General features: G+C 53.6%; 1 pseudogene; it reads right to left on the bottom strand.

Annotated features, from left to right (window-relative positions):
• Positions 1–8,943: 8,943 nt before the first annotated feature.
• LOC115324118 lies at positions 8,944–10,868 on the bottom strand (annotated as a pseudogene).
• Positions 10,869–12,048: the final 1,180 nt, after the last annotated feature.

Genomic DNA, 12,048 nt, shown 5'->3' with positions numbered 1-12,048 from the left:
GACGCCGATGCCCCACAACTGCGACGTCACGTGTCGCAGCTTTTTTTTTACTCACGCTGCAAGCGCTAGCACTTGCAAGAGTCTCAAAGCTGTCATTACGCGTATGTTGCACATGCTGGCACGCTCAACGCGTTCGTGCTAAAAAAGACATATTTAATGGTACGAAAAGCACACATTAACAGCAAGACAACACCATGATTGCTGATGTGTCGTCCCGTTGACTGCAAGCGCCCGCGGGTAGCTATGACCTGTGCTTCGACCGCTGCTTCCGCTTAACGATTTTTTTTAATTTACATGTACTATATTTTCTAAGAAATACCAATGGGAGTTTCATAATCAGAAAATCACCACAGTCACAGTACAAACCCCTATAACAAATGAACTTTCGCGGAAACGAAGCACACTCCAGCAGAACAAGTTTATGCTCTTCAGCCTTTAATGGTTTACTAAGACTGTTCGCGTGCCGCACTGAAATTGACAACGCATCATGCTGTTCTCCCCCTCCCCTTTCCACCCAAACTGTATTGCCCAGGTTTAAAGCTAGACGTGACACGTAATTCGCAACCGCCGTTAAATATAACATGCATCTCCGAACGACGCTTTTTTTTTTTTTTTTTTTTTCTAATTATGTATTGTCTAGTTTGAGAAAAGGATCGTTTACCAAGCGGGGCTTCCTGAATAACGATCCGGGAAGTGCGTCCGGGTGTCCGCCACGGCGTCCTCCGACGACGAAATAAAGCAGCGAGTCGCCTTTAGCGATATTAACCAGCAAACCAAAAAGATGGCGCATATATCAGGGACGGTCGGCGCGATGGTGGCAGTCGCGCGTGGGCAGCCTCGACTGTGTGCCCATATTTCAGAGTGTGTCCAACCGTTCGAACAGGGTCACGTGGTTTGCGGGTCGCGTTTGCAATACACACTGCTATCAGGTGGCCAACACGTTGGTCGTCTGTAATCATTTTTGCCTCTCGAACTATCGGGATGGCCATCCTTCTGTTCAGTGTTACGAGTGTGTCTGCGCTGCCCTGTTCGCCACGTGTGCTGTTCGTACAAAAGACAGTCCGAAAACACGAGTCACCGCGAGTCCGTGGTTTGAGTGCCGCGTGTCAAGTTTCCTTCCTGAGCTCATTGCCATGCGGTATTTGAAGCACGGATCTCGCGGCGACGCGCTTTCGAATCTGCGCGCAGACTGTCTCTTGTACGATGTATAAGCAGTGTGACCCCCGGCTTAAAAGATGGGATCACCGTGGAAGAGGGGGGAGAGTATGTCTGAACGGCTCCGTCTAGCCACGAAGCAAGTGTGTCGAAGGTTCGCTGCCGTTTCGGGGAAACGCCGTACGGGAGCTCGATGAACCGTTTTTATTCGAGCACACGTTTTCAAGGCCGCGAGACGCGCTACAGTGCCTGGTAGCCGAGCCCCAACCTGGCAGCACCCCACCGGGAGGTGCGCGAAGCTCGAGTGGATATTCTACCCCCTTTCAGGCCTCCGTTCCGACCCCTCTCTCTTCTTCCACCGTGGATAAGACCGTAAAGCAACAGTCACTCTAATCATGAGTATTGTATGAGAGATACGGTGTTCTATGCGGACATGATAACAACATTAGAGAGTTTTAGGGAACCGTTTTTGCACATCCTATATGGTACGATGGGCCCTCCGGTACGCACTGCGCATGCGCTAGCCCAGGAGACTTTCATATGCGCCGTTCATACCAGAGGGCACACCGTGCCGTATCAGATGTGCAAAAACGGTTCCCTAAAGCTCCCTAATGTGACAGAGCCGTCGTACGAGGAAGAAACCACGCTTCGGAAAGTGTCACATTGTCTTTCGTAAGATGTAGAAGTCTGGCCGCGGCTTAAGTCTGATTATGAAAGCTCCCAATCGAAAGATCCGGCGCTATATGTGTCACCGTAGCCTTAGTTGAGCACGCAGATAAAGAAATCGCGCTCTTGCGAGCGGTGGTGAGGCACCAGAAAGGTTGATAGTATTGCGAAGGCACAATGTACGTAGTTTCGTCTTTTCCTGAGAATTATCAATTCAAAGTCGCCGCACACTGGTGTCCTGTTCTTCCTTTTGGTTCTTGTATTCGAGCACCGTGTATTCAGCACCAGCTGGCTCAACAATCCAGAGGATCGGTGGCCGAGTTGGTTAACGGACCGCCGCTCGGAGCGCAGCGAAAGTCCGCTCTTTGTTCGATACCCTCTTCTGCCCGTTTACATCTGGTTGAGCATCGTACCGGCGTGAGGTCCTGTACCACTGCTGCGTGATGCACGTTAAGACCTTAAGCTGGCAGTCGTAATGCACTGGCTAAATCTTTCATCTACAGTTGGGTAACAATGTCGCCATAGTGTGGCAAGCTGAACTCCTGCTCTCTGAACAACTAAAGACTAACTTTTTTTTTTCTCCCTACAGTCAGCACTGTTTAGCATTCTCCGCTAGCTTCCTCCTTGCCGCAGAACAACGCAACGCATGCGCACTTTTGACCAATCTTTCAAGGAGGCGTCCGCCGTGAATTTGCAAATGCTCTTTGCGGTTCGAGTTGCACCGTCTTTTCTATCGAGAATCTCTAGTCTCGGCTAGGGGTCAAGCTCGCGAGCATGGCTACCGGGCGAATTGGGCTGCTGCCTCTTTGTTTACCACCTGCTTCACGCGGGTACGTGCTCCCAGCGTGGCTTCGGGGAAGCCGAAGTCGCCGGGGAGTAATGGCACCGTCCGTAATGGATGAGGAGCGCGCCCAAGTGGCCCACTGCTGCCGGCTGTGTGGTCGGGGTAATGCGGTCATGCTACTGGCAGCCTGCTCGCTCATGCGCGCGGGCGAGCACGGGCACGCGACTGGCGTTTTATTATTATTTTTTTCTCTCTGTTTCTTCCTCGTTGATTTGAGTCTAAGCGACAGTGTTACAAGGGAGAGGATTAGAGGGACAGACTTGACTACCACCAGAGACAAGCTGAGGAGGAGGCCGGAACTTATGGAGGATGTTGACGATATCACGACCCGCTAAGGATTACGTACCCCCACCTTGTCCGCTGCCTGTCGCCAGTTTTGGCGCGAGGCAGGTTTTCTGCAGGCTCGAATGTGCCATTTTCTTTCTATGTGATCTACCCTAAGGCGGAGAGGAAGGAGATGGGCGAATATGAAAGCGAAAACATTCTCAATGACATCATAACCCTGTTCCCAGTGTTTACCGGACGCGGAATGTTTTTACGTGTGTTTGAAGTGTCTATTTTGAACTCTTATAAACACTACCACGGTCGCTCGATCCCCCCTTGGGAGCGGCCTGCCGTATGTCTCACTCTGCCGGTGAGAGCGATAGTTCTACTTCAACCCGCAGTGCCAGCCGTGGCGCTCGTTATCGGCGAAAGAACCACACCGGCCCGGCCCGGCCGGTGTGGCTGTTTAGATTGTTTTTCGTGAAGAGGCAAGTCTCGATTGAAACTGGATGCCAGATTGCATGAATGATGTGACAAATCTGTGTGATTAAAAGCACACGATTCTTTCTGTGAGGAGCTCACTCAGCTGCAGGCTGCGCGTTAGAGCCGGCTTTCAGCTGGCAGTATGAGCGACTTGTCGTTTTCGTGTTCCCGTAAGTGTTGCCACGTTTCTATTACCACTGTCATATAGGAGTTATAGTTTCATATAGCTAGGCTGTATGATTTCCGGTTTTAACCGACACTCAAACACGCTCGAGCTATGCCTTTTATTTATCTGTGATGGACAATAGGAAGCGGATTTCTTGTTCATAATTTCAGCAATATAAACTTCATTGTTCACAAAGAGATCAAGGGAGTCATATAGTTCACAAGCGGAGTACCTTTCGAGAAAGAGGCTTCCGCGAAAGCCTCATTATATTCTCTAGAGAGCTGTCTACGTCACCAGCCCAGTTTGCCAAAAGAGGTCTGAGGAGTTTCCTGAGAAAGAACTCGCAGAGCTCTTTGCTGTGGTACGGGTCTCTGCAGTTAGTACACCACATCAGCGGGCAGCCCATAAGGTGTGTAAGCACATAGCTCGAGAGGACCTCGCAAATCCGTCCACAACAACGAATCTCTGCTGACTGTAGAACCCTGTCGGCAAAGGTGCAGAAGAACTTGCACAGCCAGACAGCTTCAGGTCGTGGATAGGTGAGTCCTTCTCGGTCAAGGCTAAACACGAACTGATATACTCCGTCGCGTGATGCATTTCCTTTAAGTTGCAGCTTGCATTCAGGACACGTCACCTGCAAAGTTGAGCGGGTTCTACACATTCCTTCCTTGCTTTTACTCAGACATTTCTATTGCTTTGCTGGGCTGAATGTTTCAGCTAATTACTTTGAAACTACGACAATTCCTACAACTAAGATGGTCAGCTTTTTCGCAAACGAAGGCCAGGTAGCCAGCAATGTAAGTCAGCGGTGCGAACTCAAGTTTAGAAGGGACTTCATTTTACTTCATCAAGTGCTGAGTTATCCAGAGCACACCAAGAGCTGCCTCAGAAGCTGCAGGATTTTCTATTTCACAGTGGAGCTGGCACATTTCATCGCTACCTGGAGGGCGCATTTCGCCAACTAGAGGGCGCATTTCCCCTTCTGTCTGCTTCCAAAATGCCAACCTGCACGCCGAAATTGAGACTATTTAAGAAACGTGATCGGTGTGCACTGACAGTGGTTTCGAGAAACTGGGCGCCAAACATAAGATCAGTTAGGTTGCCATATAACGAACGAACCTTGAGCAACTTTTCTGCCGTGATAACTGCGGTGCTGGCATCAACATGTCGTTACCACCGTTGAATGCATGGGCAGAAGCAGCTGAAGAGAGACTCAACCGGGTCGCTGTTGAGAGGTCGCGTCTGAACGTCTTCGTCTTTTCTTCTTTCTCATCCATCAGTGGCTATCGCCACAAAACTATACAACGCTAAAAAACGATCGAAAAGAAACCACAGACTTGAGCACAGAATGACACTACGATATTTTCTCCGCGCAAACCGGTGCAAAGCTGGGGGGCAAGCGAGTTTTGCGGCCTCCTGCAACCGCGGCAGCGCCTTGGTATCGGCGAAGCCAATGACGGGCAGATGTTTTATCGGGGTGGCGGAGCAAGAGCGCGTTGGGCGCCTTCGCTAGCTTTCAGCTAGCGAAGGCGCCCAAGATGAGGGACGTTTTCCTCTCACGCGCGCTCTTTTGTTTTCGGAAAAAATCGGCAGGCCGCACCCACAGGGGCGATCGAGCGGCCGTGTCACTACAGTAAAGTCCCATTCACACTTTTGCGACCGAGTAAGACCGAGAGAGACCAGACCGGTTTTTAAGCCTCTTGTGATCCGTTAGGACCAGCTCCGCATTCGGTCCTAAGAAGTCGCAAAAGGCTTCAAAGCCGGTCTGGTCTCTCCCGGTCGTACTCGGTCGCAAGAGCGTGAACAGGCCTTAACAGGACGAAAACGGCAGAGGGTCTCATTCAGACGCCCGGCCACCAGCCCGCGCTCGTTAACTCCCGACGTACTTTTGGCTGCGCGTGCGCGCTTGAAGCTCATAAGACACCGAAGAGTTATCAAATGTAGCCAGGTAGCGCTGGAGGCCCTACACATGAAGGACCCCCTGCTTTTCGAATCCTCTCGGTGACTGCAGATCAGTTATTTTAAAGTGATTAACGAACATGTATACGCTTGATTATGCTGACAAAGTAAGCACAGAACGTGTGATAGGCCTTCCAGGGCAGAAGAGAACGGCGTCTGAACGGCACCGCCTACCGAAGATTCGCTCTCAATTCTGATGCACGCTGCGAGATGGCGCAGCGCGACAGGAGCGACTAGGGTGCCTACATGTCTGTCTGTCTCAGGGTGAAGACATCCATTGTTGCCCTGAATGCGCCAGCGCGTGACGCTCTCGCGCACTTGGTGCTTGGCTTGGGCGGTAAAATGGCGTCTATGCATTAGCCAAAGCTACGCGCTCGTGCTGAGTGACACCGGATTGCGCGCACTTCAAAATGCATAGAAAGAGCGATTGGGCGGAAAAATGGCCGAGATGTCACCACTCAAGCAAAAGCGCGCGTGTGTATGAAGGCACTCTAGGAACGACCGCGAAGCGCGCGCCTTTGCGCGCCACGCAAACAACTTTGCTTCTGCGTGCTCCGACCACTAACTCTGGATAGCTCAATCGGCAAAGCTCTTGACTCAAAACCTTGAGGTAGTGAGTTGGAATCGTGCAAGAGGACGAAAGTTCTTTTTATTTGGTCCCTATGGGTGTAGCGCTTTTCGGTGTTGGTTTTTCGTTACGCACTACTGTTACCGCCAAACGTTACAGAACTCCATGAAAATCGGCTGATAGAACAAATTCTGTGCTAAAATAAAAATGTCAGGGAGGTCTTCCAGTTGTTCCCACCCGCAGCCATTACCCCAGCACGAGTTTCCTGCCTTCAATAACACGTAGGCGTCTCGAGAGCTTTCAGCGTGCACGCGCAGTCAAAGCATGGCGGAGGGCAAAAAGTGCGTGCTATACTCTGTTTCACCTTATTTTGTACCGCATACAAGGCTAGAAGCGTGAGCTCATAGCGTTGGGAGCTGCTCTTAACGCACGAGAGCTTGTGCCGCCGAGATGTGCCCTTGAGCAAAGAGCTCGCGCTTGTAGCCTTTCCTGCGGTACATCACAAGGTGAAACAGAGTATAGAGACCGGCATCTGAAATAAACGCCGTGGACTACCCAGCACGAGCTCCTTCCTCAAAAAACGCGCCTCGGCTGCATGAACTCTCACGCGGCAGGAGCTGTCTCCGATTGCGTGGGGGAGCACTGACAATCCCAAACCCTCCCAAAGCTACCTTCACGCGCACGTTGCACGTGCTTCTATGCAAGGGGGCACAGGCCCGGGACGCCCTAAATGGGCACGCCTCAAAACGGCGACGTCGGCGATGAATGATAAATAAATGGCGCACGACGTCACGACTCTTCTAACCTCCGGGTCGGGAGGGGACAAGCTCGAAGATAGGCGATGTTTAGGGTGGTCCAAGATGGCGGCGCCAACCCGTTAGGCGGGTCGCGCGTAAGTGGCGTCGTCTCTTAAACTCCCCGCTCCCGCTGATTAGAGGCCATAGCGGAGGCAGCGCGTGGAGCCTGCCTTCGGCGAAAGCGCCTCCCGTCTCGGACTATGGGGCAGGGTGCCTGTAGAACCCCGCACTTCCTGGTGCCTCGAGCGAGGCGACTTTCCTCCGAGTTGTTTGAAAAGAAAGAGTAATCGGTTACAAGCGGCCGAAAGGACTTCGATTCCCTCGATTACCGGACCTTTCAAAGAGAGGGAGAGGGGGGAAGGTCTTTATAACATAAGGGTTCACCCGCTTTGGAGTTGTGGTCCTGAGGCGAAAGTGCGAGGGTTGTGAGGGGTCAGAGGGTTAGGGAGGTTTGTGACGATGGGCGAAATCTATACGAGGTGATGGATTCCTGTCTCCCTGCTGTGGTGCGTCAGGCAGTCAAGTACGGCCTTTCTGCGTTGTGGCATGCCCCTTGGACGGGCCCACTCCTTCGGCGTCGTGGGGTTTTTCTTGGCCTTGGTTGGCATCCAGGGTTTCTCGTCTATGTCGTTCCAGGCCTTTGCAGCCCAGAGCAAGTGCTGAAATGTTGCAGGAGCGCCTTCGGTGCAGGTTTTGCACGTTGGGTCCTATTCGTCCATTAGTCCAGAAAATGCGGATTTCGCCGGTTTCAGAGAGTTTCCGGTCCTGATCCTGCGGATCCTGACTGTGTCCCAGCTACCGTACCCCGTAGGTATAATGTCTTCCATTGCCGGCCGTAGGCCCCGAAGGTGGGCCCCTCTCGCCTGTCTGGCGAGTTAGTCCTGCTCTTCCGGGTCTACTGCTTCGGGCTTCGTATTCTCACAACAGGTTGGACCCTGCGCAAAGTGCTTGCCGCCGGCTCCCATGCAGCGGAGCCGGCGGCGTCTGTCACCGCAAAAAAACGCGAAAGAAATGCCCATTTTCTCATTCGCTGAGCAAAAGAGCTCCCAGATAGCCATTGGCGGCCGCTTCACGAGAGCGCGCGCTCGGCCGCCGCTATCGTGGCAGGCGTTGCCGCGCCTGACGCATCTATATCGTCGGCGGTGGCAACCTCGGCAGCAGCAAAACGTGGCCGTCCACGCCAGTAGACCGCAGACGATCTAAGGGGGCGAAAGAACGACATTCGTGCTTTCACATTCACAACTCATAAGAAGTGCTGAGATGTCCTGGGAATTTTTTTCTCGATGGTTGCCGGGCTATCTTTCCCTTCAGACTTCGATATGTTCGGCGGCCGTGTATGTTGTATTCTACCCACACCACCTAGAATACAAGGCCTGCCCCATATGTTATCAGCTGTGGATCCACACACACCTTGCGTCACGACAACACGTCTTGTAGCATCCCACTGCGAGCATGACGTTAGCGCGAGTCGATGCCAAGACGGACGCGTCTGCCGCTTTGCAGCGTCTTTCGTCGGGCTTCCGCGTGTTTCCGGTTGGGGGTGGCGTCGGGGATCCACTACCAATGACGCCATGAACAGGCCTTGTCTTCTAGGTGCAGTTGGCTCTACATGAATAGAAATCGAGGGAGAAGAGGAGATGAGAGTACCGAGCTCTGGTTGGAAAGGTTAGTGGGTAGACGCGAAAGCTATCTGCCTTTGTCTCTACTCTCTTTACGAACGCAACACTGAACGGTGAACACCGGCGTTCGAACGCATTCGAACAGTGACGTCATCGCGGCTGGAGTGAGTGAGTGAAAGCGATGTTTATTATATCTTTTTTTTTTTTTTGAAAAATCGACTGTTGCTTGTGCACTTAGTGTGCACATGTCACTGTCAATAGGAAAGGGGATTGGGTGAAAAAGAAAGGATAGAAAGAGAGAGGATTAGGTTTGGGGGGGGGGGGGGGGAGCCAGGTGCAGGGGGATGTCCTGGCCGTCGCTGGCATGTCGAGTCATAGGACGACCCGAGCCTCAGAACGCAAAGCCTGTCGAAGTTTGATGTGGAGCCGTCTTAGGGCGAATAGCTAAATATCTTAAAGCTGCGTTGGCTGGTAACTGTGCTTCAAGGCTAATATCGGCACGAACGTTCGGTTGAAGGAATGACGTTTCTTGTCTTGGCTGAACAAGCTGTGTCTGAAATGCAGATTTCGTAATCATGAGCTGGAGCGGTAGATTGGGTAGTCGTGCCTTGTTCTGGTGTGTTGAACTGTAGGTGGTCTCCTAAAGAATTTCTAGGAGTTCCGTGTCCTTCATGTAAGTTATTAGTTTTTTTAGTGCCATGTCTGTCACAGCTCGCGTTGCCCGCGGATGTAGAAGGTCCTCCAGGCTATCACTGGAGAGTCCGAGGCGGGAATAGGCGTTATGGAGGGCAGTACGCTCGTCATTGTAGTCGGTGCAGTGTAGGAGGAGGTGCTCGGCGTCAGCAGTTTCCTGGCAGGTTTGGCAATTGGGGTTGAGATCAGGCCTGAAGCGACCTATCCACGCTGGTGTGAAAGCGCTTCCGGTCCGCAGACGGTGGAGCACCGCCGCAGTGTGACGATCCAACCCTCGTGGGAGACGGGCTGAGAACGTGCCGTCCGCCACTCTCGGGTCCGGGTTCTGTCGTGTGATGGTTCGTCTCACCAGAAGCTTGGCGTCTGAGAAACGGGGAACTGTGGAGAGCGGACATCCGGGGTCTTTGTGAGCCTGCGCTGCTAGGGAATCGGCGACTTCGTTTCCACTGATACCACAATGACTGGGGATCCACTGGAAGATAATCTCGTGGCCTTTCTCCCGGAGCTCGGCTGCATCTTGTGCGACTGACCGCGCCAGAGGCGTAGCCCTTTCTAGCTCCGATAGTAGCCCGAGAGCCGATCTTGAGTCGCTCAGGACTACCCAGCTGAGCCCCCGTGCGCAGCCTGTCCGAATTCCCCAGAGGGCAAGTCGTATGGCCGCCAGCTCTGCGGTAGTAGAGGATGCCTGATGGGACAGGCGCTCGTGTATACCTACGGCTGCAGCCTCAAAGAAGGCCGCTGCTGTTGCTGTGCCTCCAGGTGGGTCTACCGACCCGTCGGTAAAAACGCGTGTCCGCCCATCGTACTCCGCATCCAAGTGACTTTCCGTCAGCTGCCGAGCGGTTACCACTGCTGCGCTCTTCTTGGTCCGCAGCCCTGGTATGCTGATATTAACCCTCAAAGGGTGAGGATCTGTGTGTAGTGCTGGAAGGGGCGCTAGCGGTCCTGGTGTACCCGCGATGTCGCCTAAAGTGCAGAGCTGCGCTCCCAGTTCCGACTCCGTACGTTCGGCGATGCTTATCAAGAGCGTGTTGGTAGAGTCGCAGTTGCTCATTCGGATGAGATGTCCGAGCGCTCGTTCTTGCAGAAGGTTTTCAACGGTATTCATACCTGCTTCGGTAAGAGTGTGTCGTGACGATGCCGAACGGGGAACTCCGATGCAAATTCGTAGAGCTACGCGTTGCGCTCTCTCTAGGTTCTCGATCTGATTGCCGCTCAGTCGAATGAGCCGTAAGGCGTAGAGTGGGCGAGCCAGGATGAGACCCTTGTATAGCTGTAGTAGCATTTGTTGCGATGTGCCCCAGGTAGTACCACCAAGCGCGCGGAGGATATTTGTGTGCGTTCGCATCCTCTGGAGCACCACCTGCGTTGCTGGGCCCCAGGATAGCCTCCAGTCCAAGGTGAGTCCTAGGTACGTGACTGTCTTCTCCGCTCTCACCGGGACATCTCCGATGAACAGGGTCGGTTGGAACTTTGAGGGTCTCCTTGGTGCGTAGCATAGAGCAACAGTCTTTTCTGCCGATGTTGTCAGACCCAGTTGATGCAAGTGGTACACAGTGTTTGTAAGTGCTCTCTGGAGGGCGCGTGCCATCCGTTGCCTACGGTAGCCTGGGGCCGTGGACCAGAGCGCCACGTCGTCCGCATAGACAGCCATGCTTATCGTTAGTGCTGGTTCCTCGCCTACTCTTGCTGCGGCTGGGAGTGATGCAATCGCCAGTGCAAACAGGAGCGGACTGACTACGCTCCCTTGGGGAACGCCATGGTCGACTCGTCGGGGCTTGCTCAGTGCTCCGCCGACCTTTACGCACATGGTGCGTTCAGTGAGGAATGCGCAAATGTAGTTAAGAGGTCGTCCACATACCCCGAAACGACGCAGGGCTGAGATGATGATCCGGTGCGGGAGGGCGTCGAAGGCTTTGCGGACGTCTAGGAATACGGCCATCGCCGACCAACCTTGTGCTTTGGCCTCCTCCAGCGAGCTGGTGATGTCACCAACTGCGTCCGCGGTGCTCCTGTGGTGGTGGAACCCCGAGAAGCAGTCTGGCAGAGCCCCGGCCGCCTCAAGGTGTTAGACTAGGCGACGTAGCACCATTCGTTCCATCACTTTGCCAAGGCATGATGTCAATGAGATGGGCCTATAGGAGCTTAGTTGGTCGTGGGGTTTCCCGGGTTTCAGTAGTGGTACCGTGGTTGCTTCTCTCCACGCTTCTGGTATTTTAGAGGTCCTCCACACATGATTGATTAGAGTCAGCATTGCTGGGACAGCCGACTCGTTAACGTTTCTCAATGCTTGGTTGGTGATTCCGTCTGGGCCTGGGGCCGCACGGTGTCTCGGGAGAGCATCGAGAACGTGCTGCAGTTCGTGCAGGGTGAAGTCTTCGTCTGGCTGCCGCATGGGGGTCGCTGTTGGGTGACGGAACTTGCTCCAACCCTGGGGGGGGGGGGGGGGGGGGGCGGGCTGGCAGCCGGCAGTGGTGGAAGCTCAGTAAATGCATCCGCGAGTAGTTCGGCCATCTCTGTTGGTTGAAGGTTCATTGCCACGGCCATTCCAAGGACAGGGTTTTGGGGGATTGGGCGACCTGCTAGTGTTCTCGCCATCCGCCAAGCCCGGCTTCCTCCGGCTGGTTTGTCTAAGGTGGTGCATTTGAGGCGCCATTGTTGGCGTGCTAGTTTTTTACCGTGCCTCCTGAACTTGGCATCCAGTCGCCGGTATGCCAGTACATCTGCCGGATCTCCAGTGGCCCATGACCGTCGCTGGGCGCGACGTCTTTTTGCCCGCAGTTCTAGCCATTTGAGGTCGGGGTTGGGACGTGTTGCTGGCACTCTGACTTCGT

This window comes from Ixodes scapularis, unplaced genomic scaffold (assembly GCF_016920785.2).
Source record: "Ixodes scapularis isolate PalLabHiFi unplaced genomic scaffold, ASM1692078v2 PGA_scaffold7__128_contigs__length_106722199, whole genome shotgun sequence".
NCBI classification, from domain to species: domain Eukaryota; kingdom Metazoa; phylum Arthropoda; class Arachnida; order Ixodida; family Ixodidae; genus Ixodes; species Ixodes scapularis.
This window is presented reverse-complemented; position numbering and strand designations above follow the sequence as displayed.